This window comes from Cavia porcellus, unplaced genomic scaffold (genome assembly GCF_034190915.1).
Source record: "Cavia porcellus strain 051 isolate PalLab524CR breed Dunkin Hartley unplaced genomic scaffold, mCavPor4.1 scaffold_2, whole genome shotgun sequence".
Taxonomy (NCBI): Eukaryota; Metazoa; Chordata; class Mammalia; order Rodentia; family Caviidae; genus Cavia; species Cavia porcellus.
Genome location: NW_026947485.1, coordinates 105269491 through 105295952, shown reverse-complemented (window position 1 = coordinate 105295952; position 26462 = coordinate 105269491). Strand labels below are relative to the sequence as shown.

Genomic DNA, 26462 nt, shown 5'->3' with positions numbered 1-26462 from the left:
TGACTCCATGAGGCATGCTTCACAACATGACCTCTTCACCCACTCACATTCAAAGCATGTATGATCCTAATATTTTTCTTACAGCCCTGGGAAATAATAAACTTCACCATTCCACTTCACTTTAAAGGAAACTAAATAGTGATTTTTGAATCCTCATGGTGGTCTTAGGGATCCCTTCTAATCAGATCACATGAATACAGGTGGCTGCTCTTCCTGGAAAGGCAGCTAATCCTTCTCCTTTGGCAGAAACAAACTGTTGACAAGGCCAATTATTTACATAAAATTATGTAGGCAGAAAGTGTTGCCGTACATCATGAGTCAGACAGAAGTGCTTACCATATCAATGCAGCTCTTCTCAGTAGACCTGCTGGAAATGGGATCCCTGCCCAAGGGACCTAACCATGTGTAAGTTAGATTCCCAAACAACTATAGGTCCCAAAGGTATCTAAAATAAAAGCTCAAGAAAAATACACGTAGAAAATTTGTCTCAGAGTTGATGATAGCCTTTAAAGTTGTAAAACCTTCTATTTTTAAGGATAAAATAAATATGCCATAATTTTCTCCTGAAGACCAAAGTTCTAAAGAAGTGCCAATCTAGATACATGTCTGTAACACCAGGTACTTAGGAGGCAAGACAATCATGACTTTCAGGCCAGCCCGCAAAACTAAGCAAGACTCTCTCTCAAAATAAAATAAAAATGGCTGGGGTTATAAATCAGTTGTAAAGTGCTTATGTAGTATGTGTGAGACCCCGGGTTCATTCTACAACACACACATACACACACAGAGGAACTGCCAACTCTCACTTCAATATTCAACATGACTAGCGTTGGCAGTCAGTTTTCAAGGATTCTTGGCTATGTTATAGTTTCTATTTTTTAGCCTTCTTTTTAGTACATTATTTTATAAAGATTCATCTATCTCATGCTCACTTCCAGTGGCATATACACTAAGATTCATCTATCCCTACAATCGACAGTAGGGGTCTAAAATATCCTCACATTATTTTGAAAAGAAAAGGCTCAAATTCATGTAAGCTTTAATCTACATTAATGTGTGAGCACTGCCTTTCATATCTTCTAAGCCCTGCATAGGATGGATGTGTTGAGTTCATATATGGAGTGTGACTCATTAAGTATCGTCCCTGACACATGGGGTCTCTAGCTTTGGAAGATAAGTAAGTAAACATGTGAATAAATGATCCCACTAAGCTGAACTGTTTTAATGAAAAGATAAAATTTGACTACACTTTATATCATTTTGAATTATGTCCTATTCATAAATGAATCTCACTAGGTGTGCACATTACATATTTTTTCTGTATTAAACTAATTTTTCAAGGACTTGTTTCTGTCAACTGAGCACAGATTTGCTCTTGTGGATCCTGGTAAGTGACATTGCTTCAGAAATAGTATTTCCTGTGTCTTTCAGGAGGACAGTAGAAATGATGTGTGGCTATCTGCAGCTAAAAATAGTCTGTAGCTTCAAATACTGTGAAGAAGTTTAGGATGACTTGACTTTCAGACTTAGCTTTGATTTTTGATGAATATGTTCTCTTTTGGTCGATAACAGTTGCAGCAACATAATGGGGTGAAGGAAAAAGTAGTGGTGAAATTATGATGACTTCTTGATACTCTGTGTTTTTGGAATTTGATCTCAAAAGATGATGTGAAAAAATTTATTTGAAAAAAAAAATAAAATGAAGGCATTGTAAATGGAGCAAGGAGTAGCAAAGAATATTCAGGGAGATCTTGAGGCACCCTACCTTTCTCCTGGAAAGTAGGCGGTGCTGTATGCTAGAGTCCAGTTACAAAGCAGAGCAGGGGCAGGTCTGCGTGGTAAGAGGAGGGCGAGTTCCTCAGGCCTTGAGAGAAGCATTTGAGTTTGATGAGGAGACTCCATTCCCATCCAGACTCAGGTGGGTCACAGCCAAGGTACCAACAGAACAGGTCAGTGAAGGAAACGGTATCATCTTACTGCATTCATGTTTAACAACAGATGTCTGGAAGCACGTGTGCTTGTGAATAGACAGAGTCATGGAGTTTATTAAGCATTCTCTTGGTTTTTTTCCAGGCAGACAATTATATTAACACGTCTGAAATAAAGATTTGAATGCTATTTAAAGCTAAATTAAGATATCCCTGAGAATGGAAAATGCAGGACAGATCCAAACCACAAATAAATTTAATTAAAATGTTTATTTTTTGAAATATGAGTCAAGGAAAATATTTGCTTTGTAACACATGCTATCATAATTTTTAAAATAAATTACCTTGGCTAATAAGCCATTTCAGGCATTTCTTTAAGAATAAAACATCTGCAGGCCTTGCTGAGAGAAGAAGGGACCCTGTTAACAGAGCATGTCTCAACATCTTGCCAGCACATTGACTATTACTTTCTGCTTTCCCTTGAGCATCCAGTTTCCTTCTGCCAATGCTAGTTTAGCTGCAGAGTTGCAGATGGCACTGTTACCCACTCAGCAGCCAGTACCCTCACCTTTCAACCTTAAAATAATTGTAAGATCAATTACTGGAACAGTCTTGTTAATTAAGAGTCATTGGAAACTTAAATCTGCTTAGGAATGGCAGATTTTGTCTTTTCCAGCTAAAGATCCAGTAGCAAACTGGTTTTGAGTCCTTGAAATTTCATGAGAAAATTAAGAATTGTACTCCTGACCCCACCATTAGTACTCACCTCTCAATTTAGAGAGCTCACTATGAGGTATCCCCAGCCCCTGAAATTCTTGACTTACCCAAGAGATGGAGGAGGCCTTCCTCTTCCTCTTCCTCACCTTGGCCTCACCTAAGGTCCAGAGCTCCCTGAGACTAACACCAACTAGACAAGGGCAACACAGAGGAAACAGTCACTGATGGCTCTGACCAAAGGCAGGAACCAGCTCAGAGAGTAATTGGCAGGGTTGGATGTGGGTAGACTGGGGCATTCTGGGAACTCAGACACTCAATACAGAGGCATTCTGGGAACTCAGACACTCAATAAACAGTTTGCTTCACTACTAAAGACATACACAGTTTATATACTGATCATGAGGAGAGAGAGAGAGTGGTACAGCATCTTGTCATGTCTGCCCTTATCCACTGTTTACTTCCTATGGACTTGACCAAGGGTATCTAGTAGGGTCTGTGACACCTACATACTTTTCCTGGCTAATGCAAACAGCACTTTTTCCAGAGAAGACAGGAAAAGTGGCACCCTCACCCTTTCACTGCCTATAAGAACGACACTGCCTCTGCCTTCTAACAATCTCTGGTAGGAGGCTCTCCATGCTCAGCACACCTACCTTCCTGTTCCCCTTGACATCTCGTGATCCTCCCAACAGACTCAACAGCCTAGGGGAACTGGGCTCAGCCTCAGGGTCCACAGGAGGGAAGACAGGGAGAAGTAGGTAGGACAAATGGAGGAAGGTAGCCAGACTCATGCAGTCTGTCCATTAAGTTCCCTTTTGTGTGGCACCTTTTCAGTTGCTTTGCTGGTTTCACCATAACTGTGCTTGTCCCCAAACCTATGCTTGGTCCAGGAGTCTGCCTGCCTGCTAAGAAAGATGTATCTTCTTCCCTCTGTGGTGAACTGTGAAGCAATTAAGGCAGGAGCCTCTTGCAATCAACCTGTCAGTGACTGAGACAGAGATGACTACAGAAGGGAAGATGAGCTCATGTACAGCAAAAGCACTGTATGAGCTGGAGAGAGACAGAGGCAACACAACCCACCAGAGATGCAGGAGTCTCAGACACAGAAAGACTGAGAGGACCAGGTTTCACTACCAAAGCTGGCTCTAGCCCAGCCCCTTTTGGAGCTGCTGTGACTCTAGACTTCCTGAGCCTGGCTGAGAAAGTCAGTGGTGCTGGCATCAACTAAATCACACTGTTTCTCCAATAGGATTTCAGAATCTGACTCTCACCTGAGAGACAAAACAGTGAAAATGGCTCAGTGCATATTTCTAGTTCTCCCAAGTTTCTTCCCAAGTGTTCATCCCCTTGGGACAGAAGAGGTAAATGGGTTCCTTAAACACACAGACACACACAAGAGCTCCTGGAAAACCCTGAGCAACGTTGGGGTCATTGGCAGTGTCTATAAGTCAGTACTCAGATGAGATGTACTGTCCCGCCAGGTGCCAGTGTGGCCAGAATCATCTTGGCCTCCTCAGAGGACCACAGAGCACCCAACCTCAACAGCAAACCTCTTCATAGAACAATCCTCAGTGCACAGGGGCTTACACAGTTGAGAACATGCGGACAGACTTTGACCACTCATCAGAATGATGTTATGAACTTCAAACTTCCTTTGTGACCACAATGAGGAATAAAAGATGACTGGTAAATGAGGAACAATGTGACGCTTTTGGACTAGAAACAAAAGACAATATTAAGTATGACATGAAAGCTGCTTAAAAACCTTCATAAGAATTGAATTTGTCTCACAGTAGAAAACCTGCTCCTACATGAGCCAGTTGTGTGAACACAGGGGACAGTGGTATATCAGCCAGCTGGTGGAAGACAACTCTTTACTAAAGGAATGTCACCTATGTATGGGCAGTTGCTGGCGGTGGAAGTATGACAGGTCAATTTTTCAGGCAAGAGGGAGTTTCTTGACCAGAGCCCCAAGATAGCCATGTAAGAGGTGAGCCACTCCCCAAAGTGGCTGTTGTCAGAACACTCCAAGGAGGACTGAAAAGTACCTGGCCACTGTCTACATGATCCGTCCCTGGGCTACACCCAACAAATCAACAGGGAAGTAAAACTGGGCTGAGCCTCAGAGACCACAGCAAAAGGAATGAGTGAAGTAGGAGAAACAGATGGAGGAAGGTAGCATCATGAGCATAGCTCATCCCCTCTTGAGCCAAGGTCTTGCTGGCAGCTGACAAGCCTGCTAAGTGAATCCAGGGAAGAGACATGCACATGCCCCATACTCACCGTCTCATGACAAGGTGAGACTTGGCCTGGGTCATCTACGCTTTGCAGGCTGCTCTAAAGTGGAGAAGCAATGGCAAGGTGGCACTGTGGTGGGGGAGGTTACTCCTTTCCCCAGGGCGTCACCTGGCCAGTATCCCTTGAGAGGAGTAAGAGGTATTCTGCTAAGTGGGACCATAGTCAGTCAGGCCCATCTCTCCAGGAAGACTCGTTGGCCCTGCACGAGACAACCAATAGATAATCAAGAACCATCTCACATACATTTACCACTCTGTGGACCCTTCTCCCAAGAAATCAAGCAAAGCCTGGTACAGTCAAGGAGTCATCACAGGAATATGAGATTTGGGACTATCGTATTATGACCTGGCCCACAGGACTCAGCCCCTAATAGCCTCTGCCAGCCAGCCCCTGCCCTACCTCCAGCTTGGGCACAATCTCATGAGAGCGTTCCTGTCCAAGGACAGTCCCTTTCCTGGTGACCTAGGTCCTTTCACTCAGTTAAGGATGTACCCACGTCACTGTAATCTTGTTTTTCATGGTTCTCACTGGAACTCACAGGTTAGTCGTATTCCTGTCCTGGCCCTTACAGTACCTCCAAGAGTGAGCCCTCAGTGACATAGTTGTCCAGATCATACAACCAAGAGTATAGCTCTTATCTGCAATGGTCACTAGCAAGCCACACATGGTGGGCCAAGGCAAGCAGCCTCTATGGCTTCCCCAGGCCAGATGGCACATTTCCCACCCTCCTGGTTGGCCCAGGTTCACTGCCCTGCAGTGGGGACACAAGCAGCTCAGTTGCTACAGTCAGATGAGTAGTGAGGCAGGTAGTACATATCTTAAGCCAGAGCAAACACAGAACTGGGGGCAGGCCCTGTGGAATCAGAGAGATGTGACTTTGAGGGTGAACAGGAAGGTGCTTGCTAGAGCCAGCCTCATGGCTAAGAAGTGTCGGGGCAGGAAAGGAAAGTGAGTCACCTGCCCAACAGCACCACTACCACGAGGAGACTTTTAACTCTGAGTGGCTTGCAATATGCAGGCATTGGGTCAGACCTAAATGACTCTCATAGGCCTGTTGTACCCCACCCCAGTGGTTCATAATGTGATCTGAATCAGGTGTCTTCTATTTCCAGGAGGTCTGTCAAGGTTCGTTGGAACCCAGTGGTTGCCATGTTGGCGCAATTAGGGTCTGATCATCATCCCCATCACCAACCCACCCACTACCTATATCTGCAGGGCTTCTCTCCCAGGGCTGCCCAAGTCAGGCTGCACTCATGATGTGGAGTAGCAGGAAACTTGTGGACTCCTCTCTCAGCCTCCTAACTTTCTTGTCTACTGGGTTTTGTGGACAGGAAAGCCAGATCTCCCAGGACCCTAATCCAGGGAAAGCGAGCATAGGACATTTGGGGTTTTCCAAGACAGACTAACTCTGCCAGTACTTGGAAAATTCGAAGTTTCTCCTTTTTCATGGAGGTTTGGAGTCCCTGCAGCAGCCCATCAGGAAGTGCTTCGCACAATTTCCCCAATGGATATGGTTCTGGCCTGGGGCCTTAAGACACTGCCTCCCAGCCTGACCTTGCTAGAGCCTGGCCTTAAGTGTACCCCTGCACCTTTCACTCTCAGTTTCCCAGCCTGTTATCATTCCCCCTAGCCCAAGAGTCTATGAACAGAGAGACCTGGACTTAGACCCTCAGCCAGTTTGTGGGCCCAGGAGGCTCCCAAGGGTGTTGGTTGAGTGCAATCACTCATTTAAAATCAGCGTTGTGGCAGAAAGTTGTGCTGGGAATGTCTCTTCTTGATGCCTTTTATTCATATACAATTCTTCTAGTCCTTGTAGAAGAAAATAAGTCTCAAGAGCAAACCCAGTATTTACTTAACTTTTAAATTATAAGCATTGCAACTCAATGTTATATAAAAAGAAGTGCTTTCCGGCCAGACTCTTTCTCCTCACCGCCTTTCCCGCAGGCTCCTGACAATGCCGAGCTGGCTGTTTTTAACCTCGGAAAAGGTAAACCAGAGGCCCAACTTAGAGCTATTTTAAGCACAGACTTATAAAGTAAAAGCAGCTGTAAGTGAAAAGTTTCAGGAATATTTCCATTTCCTGGAGTGATGGGACAGAGAATCTTGCCAGCAGGCAGATCAGCTGTTTGGATGGAGTCGGGTATCCAGGCCTCAACCAGCTCCACCTGGCATGAGTCAAGGGCTGGCTTTTGGAACAATGATCCTGGCCAATGTCAGTCCCAAGTTTCCATAACTCATCAGGTGGGAAAAGCAGCAAGGGCCACAGGCAGCAGGTCACATGTCCCCACCAATGCTAAACCTCAGGGGAGAGGGCAGCTTGGAGACAGGCCTACCTTACCCTCCCAGAGCCAGCCCAGCCCTGGCCTGGCTGTCTCCCTTGTTGGCTTCCTTTCTCTCTACCTGACCAGAGCCTTTTTAAGTACCTGGGAGACTAATGGATGCCAGTCCAAAATTCTCCTACCTCCCAGTCTTGGGGGCCTCTGGCTAGACCCAGGAAGCAAGCTTGGGGGATGCACAGTGAATCTGCCCATCTTGGGCCAGATTTGCCTCATCTCCACTCTCTAGGGCCCTCTCCCCAGTCACTCAATCAACAGTGCCTGCCCCAGGAGTTATACTCAGAGACTGAATTGGGAAACCAGGGTGCCACCCTGATATTAGAGACTGCCATAAAGTCAGAGCTCCAGAGAAAACCAGGCAGGGAAGGGTGGTTTCCCCATAAGTGTGCTGACTGGATGCCAGGTCTGGGTGGAGCTGGCTGCCTGGTCCCAGGGCTCTAGCCTTAAAGCTGCAGAGGACAAGGGAGTGTGGGGTTGTCCTCGCCTGGGCAGTGCTAAGGAAGGTGAAGGCTCTGTGGCAGCACATAGGGTACCCTTCTGGCCCTGAAGTCTGCCTGAGTGGTGACAGACACAGCCTTCCCTACCTCCCTTGTAGGGCGACGAGACCAGTGTGCGGTTGATTCTTCAGCCTTCCTCCCTTCTCTCTGCTCTGACCTCTGTCTGTCACTACCCTGGACTAGTCATGTCTAGGACATTTAAACTGGACATGGAGCTCAGATTAGCCATATTCTCCTGTGAGATCTGATGACATTCCTATGTGTACCATGTTTCAGAGATAGGGCAGTTCTGAGGCATCGTAGCCCACACTTTCCCAGGAGCTTGTGTAGGTCTGAATCCAAATAGTACTTGATGGAGGCCACCCCTGAGTATTGCTGGGGGAGAGTCTAGATCAGTGTCCTCAACGGCCCCTTCTTTCCCTGACAGCAGTATACTTCAGGGATGGTCCTGGCATGACCCAGGTAAGGGAGATATGCAGCTCCTCCAGCCCCAGTTTAGGTTTAGGTTCTGATTCTGCCCCAGTGACCTCTTGCTTCCGCCCAAGTGAGCCTGCTCTTCATTCCCATCCAGAGTGCTCTTGGGGGCTGAACATAACAGGGTCTTATTAGAGGTGCCATCTGTTCCAGGAAGACCTGCTTGTCCTAGCAAGGGGCACACAGGACCACAGCTCAGTGCCTTCATGCTCTGTCACCTCCTCAGCTTCCCTATCAGTCTTCAAAAAAATTTAACATTTTTAATAATAAATTCCCATGGCAGGTAGATACCAAATGCCCTGCTTTGAAAAGGGACATTGGGACATTTATATATACCTGACAAGTCTCAGGGGCCTTTGGCAGCGTACCAATGATCCCTGGATGGGCTTGTTCTTGGGGATGATTTCATCCAACCCCCATAATGAGGCTGTCTTGCAGAAGCAGAACTCTGTATCGAGGATCCTTTTTGGGGGGAAGATAGGAAGTCTCCACAGGTACTCCATAATGTGGGCACTCAGCTCATGGGAGGCATGAAGACTTCTAGAAGGTGCGGCACCTTTACACTCCCCAAGACAGGCAGAGAAGACATTTGCACACCTTTGCAGCCTGCAGCTGATTATGCAAAAGGAAGCAGACAAGCATAGATGTGTTTCTCCTTTTCAAATGTGAAAGAATTCAGGTAGCTGATCTGGAATTTTCCTGTGTGTGCCAGCTGAAGAGTTCTATGAACCTGGGCCAGGTCTCTCCTCGGCAAACTGAGCAGAAAACAGGCCCATACAGTGAGTGGCAGAAAGCACTGCCCGGAAGAGAAGCATCCCCAACCTCAGCTGCTAGACTTTCACCATCATCAGGACAGCCACCCTGGGCCTGTGCTTTGTGGGTATGATCACAGTGGATTCTACCACACATGCTTGTGGAAGCTGGCATCTCTCTGGCTGTTATTTATCAGGCATGGTAGATTTCTGGCAACTCATGTTAGGGGATGTCCTTGTTAGTATTTGGTAGTGCACTGAATCCCTTCCACACAAGGCCCCACCCAAGGAAATTCCGGGGACAGAGAGAAAGCAGCTCCAGAGAAGTTCCTGTTTCCCTTGGGGCTTCCTGAGGAACCTGGACCATTGAAGGGGGCGGGGTGTGGCTGGAAAAGATTCAAATCCCAGTTTTGTCTTCCCAAAATGTCCTGGCTGTCTCTAAACCCAGAGGTTCCTCACACTTTACATCTTTAACACCAGAGAGAATCCCCACACAGATATCCCCTGACCCACCATTCCAGCTCCTTTTTGGATAAGTCCACCTCTGAGACCCAGGGACGATGTCTGAGAATGGCAACGCCAGCTCCCTTGAGGGCTTGGCTGATTTCTTCCTGGGGAAAACTGACATCAATTCCCCACACAAAAGGCAAGGCCTTTCAGTTAGAAGCTTTGCTCTTTGACGTGTGAGGATGAGGGTTCTTGGCAGTGTTGGTCCTTCCCCAAGACCTTCCCAGTGGACAGGCCAGGAGACTAGGTCAGGATCTAGAGCACAGAGATCACAGGTGAGTTGACTGTCCAGAGAAACTACAGCCTTCTCCTCCAGGGAACTGGCTACAATCCCTGTGTCAGTAGGGTGCCAGCCCCCATCTGTGCCCCACCCTCCCTGCCTTTTCCTTGCTAGGGCTTCCCACCACTCTGGAAAGGAAAAGATGAAGCCTTGGAGGAGTTAAGTAGTCACAAGAGGTTGCAGCTTAAGTAGCAATGGTCAATGTTGTGTTCCAGGTTAGGCAGTTGGTAAATGTAACCAGTTCTTCTCACTCTCTACCACCCCAGACAGTCTCCAGACCTCTGAAGATTTCAAAATTTAGATTGGCCGATTGTCTGACTCAAAGTCTTCTTTAGAGATTTCTCCTTTAAAAAATAATTTTAAAAGATATATTCAAAGAGACCCTCTGGCTGCTTTGTTTTGAGACACACACATACACACACACACACACACAGAGAGAGAGAGAGAGAGAGAGAGAGAGAGAGAGAGAGAGAGAGAGAGAGAAAGAAAAAAGACCCAACATAAATGTCCACCAGTGGGCATGGGGCAAATGAATTACAGCAGAGCCATCAAATACAGATGACCTTTAACCCAGACAAGATTTATCTAGACAGAATGATACAAGACATGTCCATGCTGGGATAGTGACACAGAAGAAGGGGATGCAGCATTTCTCTGCCTATTTCTCTCCCTGTGACAGCACAGCAGAGAATTCCGTGTATATAAGAGGGCAACTTTCTTTTTTGCATGGTTTGTATTTAAAAAAAAAAAAAAACCCAAAAACTAAAAACAAGGCCTCACTATTCAGTATAGGCTTAAACTCACTGTGTAGCTCAACCTGGTCTTGAACTTAAGATCCTCCTGCTTCAACCTCCTGGGCACTGTGATAACCAGAGGTACTACTGTACTTGACTATGGTTTATACTTTTAGAAGGAACACAAAACGTTTTATAATCAGGCATAACATGAAGCTATTTTCCTGAACTGCTCACACTTACATTGTGCCTTTGTGTTGGGGGCAAGGCCTTTCCCCAAAGGTCTGCGTCTGGAAGGACACTGGTCCTGGGCTTAGGGAACAGGGATTAGGAGCTGTGCTGAGCTGGCCTGGAGTGGCTCTTTCAGTGCCCAAGGCCTCTGTTACAAAAACGACCCTGGATCCAACAGGATGATTATTTTTGAACAAGAGCTCCACATTCTCGAATAGCACCGAGACTTACAAACAAAGAAGCTATCCACTAAGCACTTTCTCAGCCCCCACCCCAAAAGACCCTGAAGATATCAGTTACTTCTAAGGCTTGGCTAAGAAAAGGAAGTTTGCCTCTCCTGAAGGAACAGCAGCTTCTCTCAGGAGGAACAGCCAGGAGCAACACCAGCCCAGGCACCTCGGGTGGAGGTCAGGCAGAAGGACCCCTGCCCTTGCCTTGTTAGAGGAACGTGGCTTGAGTGTCCAAACTGGGTGGTGGGGGTGGAGGCTCTGAGAGGAGAGGCTATCCCACCAGGAAGGCTCTGCCCTGGCCTAATAATAACTCTCAAAGCAGGCACTGGGAGCCACTGGCTATTTTTAGAATCCCCTAACCCAGCCCCCATGTGACTCAGCAAGGCCAGGCTGAGATGAGAAAACTACGGTCTCGGTCTCGGAGATGCTCCAGGGACCCAAGGCAGGCAGTGAGGCCCAGGGGCACCGGGCTGAAGAACCCGTGCAGCTTCGGACCTCAGGACTGCAGAGCAGGGACAGCATCAGCCGTTCTGCCCCACACCCAACCGTCCCTGCGCCCTGCTGGCGCCCTGCCTGCCGGCTCCTCCCCCAAACGCTAGCATGGAAAATCTGATGTCAGAATTCCAACTTCAGCAAGGAATGTAGCCTGACCTTCACCTCCCAGGGAGCTGCTGTGCTGAGGCTGGAGGGGGCAGGCTTGCCCCCACTCCAGCATCCCTGGGCACCTTGGGAGCCTCTCTGCCCCTGCCTGGAGTCACCTGCCCTAGAGCCCACCCCCCACCCCTTGCTGTAACCCTGGCTTATTGGCTGCCTAGATAGGTGCCTGCTATTGAGCTCCAGAAAGTGCCACCCACCGTGTCCAGAACTGACCTCAGCACAGCAGCCCAGAAGACTTGCTTGAGGCGGGTCACTGGGCCCCTGCCCAGTCACCAGCCCTGAATCTCCTGCCAGTTGTGAAGGCCCCTTCAGTCCACTCCTAAGAAGTATCTTCAGGAGGGAGGTGGTAGGTAGCAAGATCTGGAGAGAGCTGGCAGGGGGTAATGTGAGCTCCGCACTTATGTATGTGTGTGCATAGCTATGTACACACATGTATTTATGTGTGCACAGTGCACGTGTTGCATTGTGTATATGAACTGGGCATATGCACATTCACAGCCTCAGGTCAGAGTGCAGAGAACTGTGATTGCACTAGAGTTGGGTCACTTGACTGCTGAAAAGGAATTATTGGGAACCCTCTCACTCTTACAGAGTGAGGAGGCTTTGCAAGGAGCAGATTTAACTGACCAGGTACTAGGAAGGGATGGCATGAGGCATTTTAAAATCTAGTCCTCACAAGTTCTTAGAAGCCTTCCTTGGCAGCCCCATGTGGCTTTGGGAGCCTTCCTCTCTGCAAGCAAAAGAGACAGAGCAACTTGATGCCCCTACCCCCCGCTATGAGGTTGACCAGTGTCCAGTCCTTTACTGATGCACCTTCCTGGCCATCCCATAAGTGTCTAGCTGCTCAGTCTGCTGCATTTACTTGCCAGAATGAAATCACTAGAAAAAACTTTCTAGTGCTGATCTCCACCCTGGAGTTACAGCATTCTGAATTGTTCCTTGTTTGTTTCTCTGTTTTGAATGTTAGGGTGCTTTTATATTTAAAGAAGAAAATTGCTTTCTAAGATGGACAATAATGGCAAATTATACCTTGTTGGTCTTGCTTTTTTTTTTTTTTCCATCTCCTAAGTCTGGCTTTAATGAAGCAAAGGAAAAAAGCCACTTTATAATGAAAGCATTATATGCTATTTTTCATTAACTTCAGAATTACTTGGGAAACATTTTCCATTTAAAGTACCTTTCTGTTGTAGACTTCCTCTTCAGACTTACCACTAAGATACCCCCTGAGAACAGAGGAAAACACAAAACTCTGTAATGCCTATCAAAATGGAGAGTTACCATCTTTTGTGGTAATCTGGTAGAATTTTGGCCAAGTGGGATCTAGCATTCCAGCAAGGAAACACAAGTAAGTGGTGGTTTATTTCCAGCTCTCAGCAGTAGAAAAGGTGCAGTGCAGGATGTGGGAGGAACCCAAAGCCTGGACCTCTCCAGAAATGTAGGAGGGGGTTTTGAAAGCAGCTATGCTGTTTTCTCTCCTCCAGAATCCAGCAGGTGAAATGGTCAGGAAGCACCTGGACTGCCAGGAACAGATCCCCAAGGCTGCCATCCAGTCACAGCTCTCAGGGGATGAACCAGCCAGAAGTAGCTTCTAAATGGACCCAGAAGAAAACTGACCCACACAGCCTTCCTGGACAAGAAGGACTGAGAGTCTTGCACACACAGATATACACATACATACACACCCACTGTACACATGTACATATAAACCACACACACATATACCACACATACACTCACCTCCCCACATGTACACGATATACCTCAAAATGTAACACCACACACATACCATGGAGCTCTTAAAAACATCTTGCTTAAGGGAAATGAAATGTCATCATTCTGTTGATGAGATTAAGAGAATCAATCTTTGAAGACAGTCTATTAAGGGACCTTCAAGAAACTAGAGAGATCTGTAGCACAGGAGGTATTGTGAGCTCTCTACACAGGAGACAGTGAGGGAAGTGACCCAGGTAAGATGAGAGGAAACCAAGGCAACAAAAAATGACAAAGGATAAAACTGTGGAGACTTAGTTTTGAAGGATACAATATCAAAGTATATACAGCAAAACTTTTGAACTTTGAGACAAGTTTCCAAAAACTCACTATGGTGGGAAATGATAAAGTACTTTTGCCAGCTTTCAACAGATGGAGTCAAAATTCCTAATTAGCAATGTTGAACTAATCGTTTTACACACTGCAGTGTCTAGTAAAGAATATGCTCCTTTTTTGTAAGCATAAAAGTACATGTTAGAACTTTATAAAAAAAATTGTCCAGATACTAGGCCTCATAAAACCTCCTAATTTCCAAAAAGACGTTTTGGTCAAGATAACTTTTTTTTTAACCTTAATGAAATAAGCTAGAAGTGAATAACAACAGTGTGATTACTGTCCTTAAATATCTTGGGCTAGTGCCATGTATTTGTACTCGTTCCTCTCCATGACAAGACGCAGGACAGTGATACTTAGCAAGGGACAGAAAGGCCAGGGCCTTGCTGCAGGCCAGGAGATCCCCAGGACCCCAGAGCAGGAGTCTCCTCATTGCTGTGCGTGCTGTTCTTGTGATGCATGCAGTCACCCTCAACCATAAAATAAATCCTGCACAATAGTTAATCTAGCGAAACCATAGTCATAGAGTGTTTAGGAAGTAATGAAAATTAAAATACTACTTGTTAAAATTCTGGGATATGACAACTGTTCTTTTTTTTTTGTCTTTTTCATTTTTATCGGTACCAGGGATCAAACTCATGACTGCCTGCTTCCAAGGCAGCAGCTTATGCCGCTGAGCTAAATTCCCAGCCCCTGACAACTGCTCATTTATGAAGTGTTCAACTACCATAGTTAAAATGCATAGTACAAAACAAACATGAAGAGAGAATTGATCATTTTGAAACTAAACACTAAAAAATGGGGAAAAAAAATAACCAAAATTGACCAATACATTCAACTACTGGCCTTTGGGGAAAACGTAGCAGTAAATAGCAGTCAATTTATGACAAATAGGATTCAAAAATGAAGGAAATTATCATCACAAGCAAAATTTTAATCACAACAGACAAGTGATTAAAATATTTAAATATAATTTTTCAAAATATAAATTAACAAAATGACTTCAAGAAACATGAGAAAGACTAAGCAAGGAGCGATAGAAGACCTTTAAAATGTTATCTGAACATTATCTCTAAGTAAAGGTTCATGGGTAATCCTTTCAAACATTTACAGAATGAACATTTCTCAGGCTGTATAAATTTTCTGATAAAGAAGACTAGATATTGTCTAATATGTTTCATGAAGCTTGCATAATCCTGGCCAGGAAGTGAAACTGGTTCAAAAAGAAAATTATAGGCCACTCACACACAAAAATCATAAATGGAATGCTAACAAATCAAATGCAAGAAGAAATAAAGAGAATTACCTATAATGGGATTTATCCCAGACATGCAGATCATTTAATTTCAAGCAATTTGTAAGTCAAACATTAAAGAAAAAAATCTCAGCTCAATAGATGCCAAGGAGGGATTTGATAAAATTCTAAACCCACTTCTAACATTTCTTAATAACTTCCTCACAGGAATAATGTTTAAAAATACATAATTGATTTGCTGTTGGTTGAATCCATTGATGTAGAACTCATATAGATGGCTCTATGAATATGATTGGTTTCTGTATGTTGATCTTGTTAAATTCACTTGTTGCAATAGGTTTCTGATAGATTCCTTTGTATTTTCTGCAGACAATAATTTGCCAGATAATTGTATCATCTTTGAATAGAGAGAATTTTATTTCTTCCTTTCAAATAATTATGCCTCATATTTTTTTCCTTTCTTTATGCACTAAGAACTCTGAGCTGATGATGAATAGGAGTGAGAAGAGTGGCTATTCTTGCCTTGTTTTCAGTTTTAGGGTAAAACACTCAGTCTTCCACTACTGAGCTGAGTGTGAGCTCCCTTTCTATAGATCCCTTTGGTCAGATGAAGAAGGCTTCCTTTGGCTCCTTTACTGAGAGTGTTTATCATCCATAGATTTGAATCTTTTCCCACATCTACTGAGTGGATTATGTGTATCTTTAGTATGTTGATGTGGTGAATTACGTGGATTGCTTTTCAAATGAGGAATTAGCTTTGCATTCCTAGGATAAATTCCACTCGGTCATGAACTATTACTGTTTTTCCCTCTTTCTGGATTCAGGTTGCTGATACTGAATGTGTATCTGAATGTGTATCTTCTGTGTCTTCTGTTTTCTTGTAATATCATTGTCTTTGTTTACAGTGCATAATCGACTATGATAAAGATTTTCTGAGGATGTCTTCCATTAGTCTAGGAGATGGGGACAGATACCACTTCCTTTACCTAAGGCATGCCCCAGATGAAGATATAGCCACAAGGCCAGGGCACAAGGTCCAGACACGGGTGTTTGGTCACCTGAGCACTGGTTGGGGCTGTTCCAAAGAACAGGAGCAGGCTGGGCCCAGCCTGGAAACTCCAAACTCCAGTCTAAATTCAGCCTGGCATGACCTAGAGCAACAAATTCTCCATGCCTCACTAAGTGGCCAAGGATCTTTCAACACTATGCCGTTCACGTGGATGATCAGGTTCCTCTTCCCTTGGTCAGAATCTCTCATTCCTCACCTCCTCGGCTTCCAGAGTTGAGGGTAGAATTCAGCTGGGGTCTCTTTCCATAGTAAGATGGTCTTCTTTCCCCAGCCCTGGCTTATGCCCAAGTGGAGGACTTCCCCAGCTGTCTTAGCAAAACAGTGTCAGCACATTCTATCCAGCTGACCCTCAAGGACCCTGTCCTTGGGGGACAGTGCTGACTCTTATGAGGTTCATGAAAACTGTCCTTGGAGCTATATACTGTAATCCTAACACTCAGGGAGGCTGAGGCAGGAGTGTCATAAATTTGAGCCCAGCCTGGACAATCTAACTTTCTAAAAAAAAATTTAAAAACAAATTTAAAAATGAGGCTGGGGAGGTAGCTTAGCATGAAGGCACTCAGTTAAATCCCAGCAGTACACATATACATACACATGCACGGCATGTGAAGCATCCTTAGTATGCCAGATGGAACTGTTTTTGTATTCCTCACATCCCTGATCTTTTCCGGGAACACCTGGACCTCCTTCCAGTACCAAAACCCTGCAACTTGATCCAACCTCTGGCCCTTTGTACTTGTACTTTCTCTGCCTGAGCACTTTTTCCTGGGATGAGGAATTGACTTCTTGTCACTGGTCCATCCCATGGGCCCCCAACTCAGTCACATCACCCTGCTTTGTTGTCTCTGAAACATGATGGCATGATCTCATTCACCCTTGTTCCCCTTCAGCACTTCCCACTGAATGTGGGTCATGGAGAGCTGGGGCCTGGAGTCTAGGAGTGGCTAATTTCAAGCAGAGGCTGCAAGGAGGTTTCTAAGAGCATGACAGTGAGACAAGCCCTCTTACACATGAATGCTCTGGCATAGTTAGTTGCCCTTCACCAGGAAAGAAGGTAAAGAACTAAGACATTTTGGTAACAAAGGAAAAAGAATCAGGTCCATGTGGTTGGTGCCATTTACTGGTAGTCCTTAGCCCCACTGTTCCAGAAGTGGCAGGGACTGTCACCCAGGAGCTCCCTTGCCCCAGGCTCTCTGTGTTCTCCAGCAGTGGGTGGAGGCTGCGCCTTCTCAGCAAGATCTTCCTCAAGCAGTAACAACCACAGATTCTTTTCTTTTTAGGAAATGTGTTCACCTCAGCAGGAACATCCTGGGTTGGCTCCACAAGGATTTCCTGATATATGGGATCACCTTGTTTCTATGGCTTGAAGAAACTGACTTCAGGCTGCACTTGCCCCCACCTCACTTTAATGGGGCCCCACCTCACTGTGGCTCCCAACAAGAAGAAACTGAACTCAAACATTGCCCAAACCTCAGGGCATCAGAGGCCTTTGGCTGCTGTAGTTTGTTAGTTGGCCTCTTTCTAAGGATTTCTGTGGCACTTTCATTCCACTGCCCAGCTTTCCAGTGGCCTCCTCCGGGATGATTTTTAATATCTTGGCCAAATTGAAATGTGAGCCACCTAATTACAATCAGAACACCCTGCCCTTGGAGGAGCGAACGTGATTAAGTGAAGGGCTGTCCCCTCTGCATTTTGTCCTCCCTGAACTTTGAAAGAGATGGGAACTAGATACCTATACCATTCTCTAGTCAGAAAGAGATCAGCACTCCAGTGGCCACAGTCAGCAGAGTTCAGAGTGCCGGTGAGAGTCCCTGCTAGGTGCAAATATCAAGCTCATCCCAGAGTGCATAGAATGGTCCTTCGTCACACAGAGACTCCTAGCCCTGGGTGAACTCTAAGAGAAACTAGGGAAGGATGTCTTTAAACTGACACGGGTGCTTGAAGGTTGCTTATATGACTCATAGGTCCAGAGCTGTGGTCACTGTATGGACCTCAGGGCAAGTGGCCTTTCTACTTCTCACAGTGAACCCAAGGCTGTGCCTTAGGGATCTGAAAACCTCAGGCCAGGTTGTATTCAGAAAGTGCCTAAAAAGTCCCCAGAAGGTCCAACCTGTGTGGCTTGTCTCACTTGTACCCTTTACAGAACACAGCTCCTCTCAGGCTGCTGGGGCCATGCTGACCACAGTAGGTTTGAGCTCATGGCCAAGCACTGGGCCCCATTCTGATCTACACCTTACCACGCCAGCCACTGAGCACACCTGGCCATACCATGGTCTCATTACCTTCCTTCCTCATCTCTATTCCAGGACCTAAATGTCTTCCTTCTAAAAATGTACTCCTCTGGAATCCCCAAGGCCTAGGAGAAAACAGGGGCCACTGGGTGGGCAGGTGGCTTCTCTGAGGAAGCTTTCAGTATACCTGTGGCTCCCCTGGCTCCTCTGCCACCTGCACTCATCAGCATGAATGGCAGTAGTTAACCTGTGCATCGAAGAAGCTGCATCTTAGGAAAATCAGAGCACTACAGACACTTTTAGGACATTTTTATCACCCCTAAAGCATACTTTATGGGTACTTTACCTTTCCTCTCCAAATCCTAAGCAGCATCTAATCTATTTCTTGTTTCTGTCAGTGCTCCTTGTTCTGGAAGTTTCATAGGAATATAATTGCATTCTACGTGACTAGATATTAGCTCGGACTTTATTTCTTCCCCACAATGGAGCCTGCTCGAGATGTTGGTACCCTTCCTGCACCCTGCTGATTTGTACTCAGTGAGTCTTTGAATTCCAAAGAATAAGGCTTAGATAAATAAGGACTTCCTCAGAATCTGGAAGTCAGAGTGGCACTGGGTATCCCATTTCATGAGGTGAGGAAAGAGCTATAAAATCCCAGCTTCTTCATCCTGTTCCTGTTGATTTTCTTGGGTTATTTTACACCCACAGGGTACTGTGTCTTCAAGCTGTCATTCCCTCTGACACTAGGAGCAGCATGCGCATCTTGTTAATGGGGTCCTCCTCCCAAGCCATTTGGTTGGGACCCAAAATGTCCCCCAAAAAGCTGGTTATGTTAAAGACTTGGATGTTCTTTAGAGAAGTCATTGGACCAAGAGACTCTATCAGTGGATTGTTCCATGAATGGCATTATTGGGCAGTGTTGGAAAATAGAGATGAGGCCAGGATAAAGAGACAGCATAGTGCAGATATGCCCTTGGGGACTTTATCTGGCTCCAGACCCCATCTTCTCTGGCCATTTCCCTCATTCTCCACTTCCTGGCTGCCACGAAGTGAACAGTTTTCCTCTGCAGTGCTCTAACACCATGATATTCCTGCCCTTCCACAAACTTATAGTAATGGAGTCAGCTGACCATGAACTAAAACCTCTGAAAATAATTTTTCTTCCTTTGAGTTTATTTTCTCAGGTATTTTGTCATAGTGATGCAAAGCTGATTAACAAACCAAGCAGGCTAGCCCTTAGCCTTGCTAAAACTGGAGGAAAAGAGAGTTCAGAAGTTCCATTCAAAAACTCCACAAAGTGCTAGACATCCAAATGACAGCTGGAGCACATTTACTAGTGGTATTGTCCGCATAGATAGAAAGGAAAACCACAGGCAGTGGCATATGCCTGTAATCCCAGGTCTTGGGAGACTAAGGCAGGAGGATGGTGAGTTCTAGGCCAGCCTGGGCAAAACAATGAGAACTCATAAAAAAAAAAAAAAAAAAAAAAAAAAAAAAAAAGGAGAGAGAGAAAGAAAGAAAAAAATAGATATTTAAAGACTTTAGAGTTTCAAGGGGCATAATTAAATGTCTTAAATGCCAGTGAAATGCAGAGCTTGCCCTCAGCTTGGTGCCATGTGTCATCAGGGTTTTTTGCTGGTCAGGCATGTCACATCAGCACAGCTCTCCTGTGGAGCTTGTGGGACCCAACCCCAACCTCTAGGGCAGAAATCCTGGCAGCACCCTGGAAGCTACTGAAGCCTGTTACCTTCCAGTGGGCAGGCTCAATATTTTTACCTTGTAAGATATATCTCTAAATAGAAAAATGTTTTTTAAGTGACTCAAACCCAAACTTCATTTAAAAATTAAATGCATATTTGGCATTTTATCACTTTACAGTGCTTCTGACTTTAAAATAACAGAGCACAGGGATTCCAGATTAAACAGAGTAACTGAGTAGTTGATTCTGACTTAGTTTGTTGGTGGAAAGCTTCTCAAACTGAGATGTAGTTTTGGACGTGTAAGAAATTATAAGGATCACCACAAAGTTTTTTCAGTCTTTGGCAAAATTGAACAGTCAAACTAATAGAGTACCTTAAACAGAAATGGAGTTTTAAAATTTTATAATTTCAATTTAAAATGTTTAAAGATTATATAAGTTTTCAAATGGGATCAAATGATAAAGCCTACCACCCAAAGGCATTGACATTTTTTAAGCTTAAAACTATAATATCATACTTTATAAGCTGAATTTAAAAACCTTAAAAAACAGAAGCATTTCCTTTAACCCCTGGTAACCACGATTTTACTTTCCATTGTTAGGATTTTACTATTCTAGGGACCACAGATGAGTGGCACTGCACAGTATTTGTCCTTTAGTAACTGACTAATCTTACTTAGCGTGAGGTTTGTCATAGCACGTGTCAGAATTACCTTTCTGAACCATATTTCACAATACGTCTATGCCACATTTTATCTATTCATTTATTGATGGACATTTAGGTTGCTTCTATTTTTTGCATGTTGTCATTAATGTAGCTATTTGCTTTTAAGTCATTTGGGTTTTTACCTAGAAATAGAACTTCTAGGTCATATGATAATTATATAATTATATAATTATATTTTTAATTTATTAAGGAATCACTATGCTGTTTTCTGCAGTGGCTGCACCATTTTATATTCCTGCCAGCAGTACACGAGGGTTCCAGTTTCTCTATATTTTCACCAACCTGATTATTCATTTTTGCTTTGTTTGTTTGCTTGTTTTGCTTTTTAAGATAATCTTGACAGCCAGGCTGGCCTGAACCCATGATCCCCCTCAGCCTCTCAGGTGATGAAATCACAGGCTTATATCACTATCCCTGGCTGTTGGTTTTTATTTTATTTTTTGATAATAGCCAGTTTAATGGTTATGAGCTGGTGCCTTATTGTAGTTTTGATTTTTATTTCTCTCATAATTAGGTCCCATGAGCATCTAGGACCTACATAATGAAGTCAGGGCCACATTTGGCCTAGGATGGACCCAGGATAGAACCAGAATAGACTCAGACTCAGCCTACCAGGACCCGGCCCCAGCCTACTGTGGACACATCCCAAGCATGATGGACCCAGGCTCAGAACAAACTGGATCCAGGATCCATCCAGGTAGCTTTTGAAAGACAAAAGTACATTACAGCCAATGCACCCCATATTAGAGAAAGGCTTCTTAGAGCTGTTTCATGATATCATCATAGGCTTTAATGTTAATGGCATTTATCCTGATTGCATTAAAAATTCTTTTTAAAAAGCATTCTCTCACTTTTACACAGATCTGTAAAAATCCCCAGGAATCAGTGGATTTGGCTAAAGATCAGTGGGGCAAATAGTTGATAGAACTCTCCCATTCTATGACCCCTAAATTCCTGCAGAATTAGCAGAAAGAACTTAAACATCCAGGGAGAACTCTGCTGTACCTCAGGAGAGGGTAGACATCATGCTGGGTGCCACTTCTGCCCCTTTCTCAGGGTTCCCACCAGCCTGCCCTCACCACTTCCAACACTGTGCTTAGGTGGGCCTCCTGCTAAATTGCGGAAAGCACAGTAGAGAATAGGTCATCCTACACCTGGGGTTCTCACTGGGCCCAGCAGCAGATATTGGTGTAGACCTGCCCATTGACAGATCTCCTTGGTTAAGTCTCCCATTACTCAGAGGAGATACTAGAAGTCAAGGAATATACTAGAATGAGGCTGTAGGTGTCAAGCAGTTTCAGAGCCTAAGCTGTATTGCCAAAGAATGCATACACACACGTAGAAGACATTAGGGTTGGGGGCTGGGTAGGGGTGATTAGGTCAGGGGATGGGGCTCAGGCTCTCAGTGAGGCAGAAGGGAAATTCAGGAGATTGGAGAAAGGCATCCCTCATTAACAGATGGATTAATCAAGGGCTTTTGCTCTTAAATGAGCTGTGTTATCTGTACTTGTGGCTGTGCCACTGTCTGGTGACCAGGACAGCCTGCCTAGTGCATTCAGGATGACTGTGTTAAAGAAAAAGAGCTAGACATGTGCTATTTAAAAATCCCTGCTGAGGTTGCTCCGACCTCCGTACCATCTAAGTGGTAAAATTCAGCAACCCACCTTAAGCCCTATCCTAGGTCATCCATCCCAGAGCAGGCAAGTAGTTCTTGGATAAAGTGTGGATTTGAGGCAGGATGGCATGGCCTGGAGCTTCATCTGGTTGCTGTCTCAGCTTCCAGGGCTGTGCATGTAAATCCTTGCTTGTCAGCTTGAGAGAAATAACCAGGGCATGACCTCAGGCAGGGTGTGCTCCCAGGTGGCTGTGTCTCCAGGGCAAGGGATGGCTCTAAGAATCACATCACAATGTCTGTCTACAATGGGGGAGATTGGGTAGTAGCCTTCCTTGCTAACCTTCCCTGTCTGTGTCCTCATCCCCTCCTGGATGGTATCCCTGAGCCCATCCTGGACTCCTGTGAGTCCAGCTGAAGTTTCTGTCAGGGACTCTGTGCTTGAGGTCTTAGCATAGCCACTCCCCTGGGTTCCTATGGCAGTCTCAGGAAGCTGTGGCTAAATTTAGGCTTAGCCGCCACTCCCCTTTGGTGCAAGCAGAGAATGTCCTTCGGATGAAACAAACTTTGGCCCTAATTGGCAGTGTTCATTTCATGTCTAAAATTGATCACAAGGTGCTGGTTCTTTTCTATGAAACACTTTCCAGAATTTCTATAAAGAAGGGTTTAAAATAGGCTAGCTAAGAGCCGTAGAGAGATATGACCCAATTATTGGTCAGAAGTGAGAAGCAGGTATCCGTTGGGAACAATCACCTGTATTGAGCCTTCCCTTCAGTGAACAGAGAACTGTTACTGACCCTGAGTCCTTTGTAGACCAATGCTTGTTTCTCACCAAATTTTCACAGAATCATACTTCTGACTTACCCTAAAGTTTTTTGTTCAAAATCTTCAGCCTGTATATTTATCATTTGGCTCTCACTCAGGGCATATTCTTTTACCTGCTGGGCCCATCTTATCACATAACTGCCCCAAGTAGCATCAGAATTTATATGTTTTGTTCCAGGACCATTTGTGGGGACTTCTCCCCCACCTCTTCCTTCTGGACCATCATGTAGCATCAACATGAACTTCAAGCTTCCAACAGCGACCTGGACTCTGAAAAGTATCTCAGATCTCCGCATCCATTTTTTCACTCCCAATTTGAGATTCCTCGGTTTTTTCCCTAAGCTTCTGGGCCCAAGAGATGACACTAAGCCCATCCCCTTAACCTAGACTGTGGAAGGCATCAGTTAAAAACAAGGAGGGCCACCACAGAACAGGAGAAAATGAGCATAACAGACACATGACTGCCCTGGGGGAGGCAGGGGTCATGGACCTCAGAGGGGGACAAATGTACCAGAATGATTATAGAGACATGGTAAAGATCAGTGCCAGATCAAGTGCCATGAAAATGGCACTGGGTGATGGGATTTCCAATAGATTCCTCGGTTCTTGTGCACAATGAAAAAAGAATGGATTATAGCATGTGACAGTAAAGAAAAAGTAGCAAAGTTTTAATCAGGTGACAGTACACTCTGAGTGAGTGGGCTAATGCCAATGGAAAGGAAAATGGCACAAGTGCTAAAAGAATTAGATTTAAAAATTTGATATATTGTGCCAGGTCTAGGGCATCTCCCATTTGGTTTTCCAGAGATTGATTGACACATGGTTGACAAGGTGCTGAGTCCTGTCAGCTGTATCTATTGCACATGTCCTGGTCCATAATTTACTCTGTCATAATTGGATGTATGAGATGCAATTCATATGTATGAACCTTCAGTGAGCTCTAAGTGAAGGAAAGTTATTGCAAATCATAATAGCCGGTCTGGCATGCACTCGTCTTGATTTGGGATTTCAGAACTTTCCAGGGAAGGTTGAGTGGTCTTTGTTTGCCTTATCTCTGCCTCCTGGTAGTGAGACTGCCAACAAAGTTTGAGAGGTTGGCCCTGGAGCATCACCCAGGTTCATGTGAGTGGAAGGGAATTCCCCACAAGCAGTAGTACAACATCACTTAGTTTGGGGTCAGTTGACCTTTCTGGAGAAATAGCATTTGAAGAGTGACCCTGGTAGAGAGAAGTGACTCTGCTATCCAAAGGAATACATTTGCTTAGCTTCTTTCTTGAAACCAGTTAGACAGTTGGACACCAGTAGGCCTGAAGGACAAGGGGGAGGACACAGGGGAGGTCAAAATAGCATGTTAAGTTTAAAATAAAAAGACTTCTATGTATAATACATTTGTGGTCTCAGACCTAAAATGATCCTATAGAATACAATGATGTTTCAAGATTATGTAATATCTGGCCACCTATCCATCTTTTTCCAAAACAAAGCATACAGCGTTCCTGAATATCATCTCCAGTAATATCAGAAAGGGGAAATTTTTTAAGGACCCTCTCCTTAGGCTAAGATTCTTAGATGATCATCTAAAAGGAACAAGGAAAACATTTTTGAGATATCTACATTCCAAAATAATCCTAAGAGAAATGTGGATAAACATAATTCCCTAAGCCCCAGGAGTAATATTTGTGTGCATGAACATATACTCAAACTCACACTTGGTGTGTGTGCCATTGTGACACTGCCTGCCTCCTTGTGTGAGGTGACACTACCTGCCTCCTCTCTATATCTTCTTTACAATAAACCCTATCTATAGTTCTGCAAGGCTGCCTGTGTGTCTTGACCAAATTTTCTCAACAAGAGCCTTTGGAACTGAGGAGCAAGAATGATGAATCAATTCTTTGCCACGTCAGGATCTGGCTTCCCAGTGACAACTGCTATCCTAGTCAAGCTGCCATGTTAACCTAAAAACAAGTCTGGCTCAGGAATTTATTAAACAGTTGTTACATGCCAGGCACAGGGCAGGTGGGCATAGGGTGAGTGATACTTCAGTTATTCAGCTTGGTTCAGTTCGTGTGTATGTGTGTGTGTATGTATGCGTGTGCATGTGCATGTGTGTGTGCGTGTGCTTGTGTGTGACTATGTATCTCCATAACCAGCTGTGTTGTGTGAAGACTAAACTAGGCAGAATATAACACTGAATTAACACAAAGATAATATCTTAGGAGAACAGAACGTCAAAAAAAAAAAAAAAGAAGAGAAACCCACAAAGGTTGTATTATCCAGCTTTTCGTCCCTGTGACTGAATATCTGAGAAAAATGACTTAAAGAAAGGTTTACTGCGGCTTATGCTTTCAGAAGTTTCAGCTGATGGTCAGTCGGTTCTACTGTTTTGGGGCCTGTGGCAAGACAGAGACATCATGCAGAGAGGTAGAGCAGAGCCGTTCACCTCAGGTCATTGAGTAAGCAGAGAGGGAGGGCCTAAGGACAAGATATACCCTGCAAAGTCACACTTCCAGTGAACTGCTTCCTCCAGCCAGCCCCCACCAGCTAGGAGCACACTGATAAACCACCCAGAGCCCTCACAATCCCACCACTTCTCTAAGCCCCACCTCTGATCAAACCCCCAGTACATGAATCTTTGGGGGGATATTTCATATTTAAACCCTAACGAAGGGGTTAAAGTATTGAGGAAAAACTGACATGTTGAAAAGAAGCAAAGAAGACACAATATATGAATAACAGGCCCTCAAAGAGGAACTCCAAGCCAAGTGAACAGAATTAAATGTTTACATTCAATATTTATTTTTCCAAAGTAACAAGCTTTGGGTTATAATATTGAAAGAGCACACTGTGTACTCGAAAATATTGTTCAGGATGTTCCAAACTAATTGTTAGCTTTCCATACTATGAAAAAGCACCTGAGAAAATCAGTTTAGGGAAGAAAGATTGATTTTGGCTCATGGTCTCCTAGGTTTCAGTCTGAAGTCAGCTGGCTCTGTGATGCTGGGCTGGTAAGGAGAACATAATGATGGAGCATGTGCAGAGCAAGGCTGCTCATGGTCAACAGGAGAGAGACAGAGACAGAGTCTAGAGTTCTTTAAAGACACTACATGGTAGCCTTCTTCCTCCAGTAGACCCCACCTCATGACACTTTCACTGTCTCCCAACAGCACCATCAGCTGAGGGGCAAGGCTTTAGCACATGATCTTTGGGGGATATTTAAGAGCCAAGCCATGACATGAAGACATAGTCTAGTAGAATTGCTGTAATGCTTGATTTGCTGAATCAACTTGAGAAGTTTAGAAC

The 26462-nt window shown here is 44.7% G+C and overlaps 1 long non-coding RNA gene across 1 annotated transcript in view; it reads left to right on the top strand.

Moving 5' to 3' along the window:
• The window catches only part of LOC106025588 (uncharacterized), a 34575-nt gene extending 9180 nt beyond the window's left edge, over positions 1 to 25395 (top strand). The window contains exons 2-3 of the long non-coding RNA XR_010046288.1: positions 21240 to 21422; positions 23341 to 25395. This is a non-coding gene — a long non-coding RNA (uncharacterized LOC106025588). The remainder of the gene's footprint in view (positions 1 to 21239; positions 21423 to 23340) is intronic.
• Positions 25396 to 26462: the final 1067 nt, after the last annotated feature.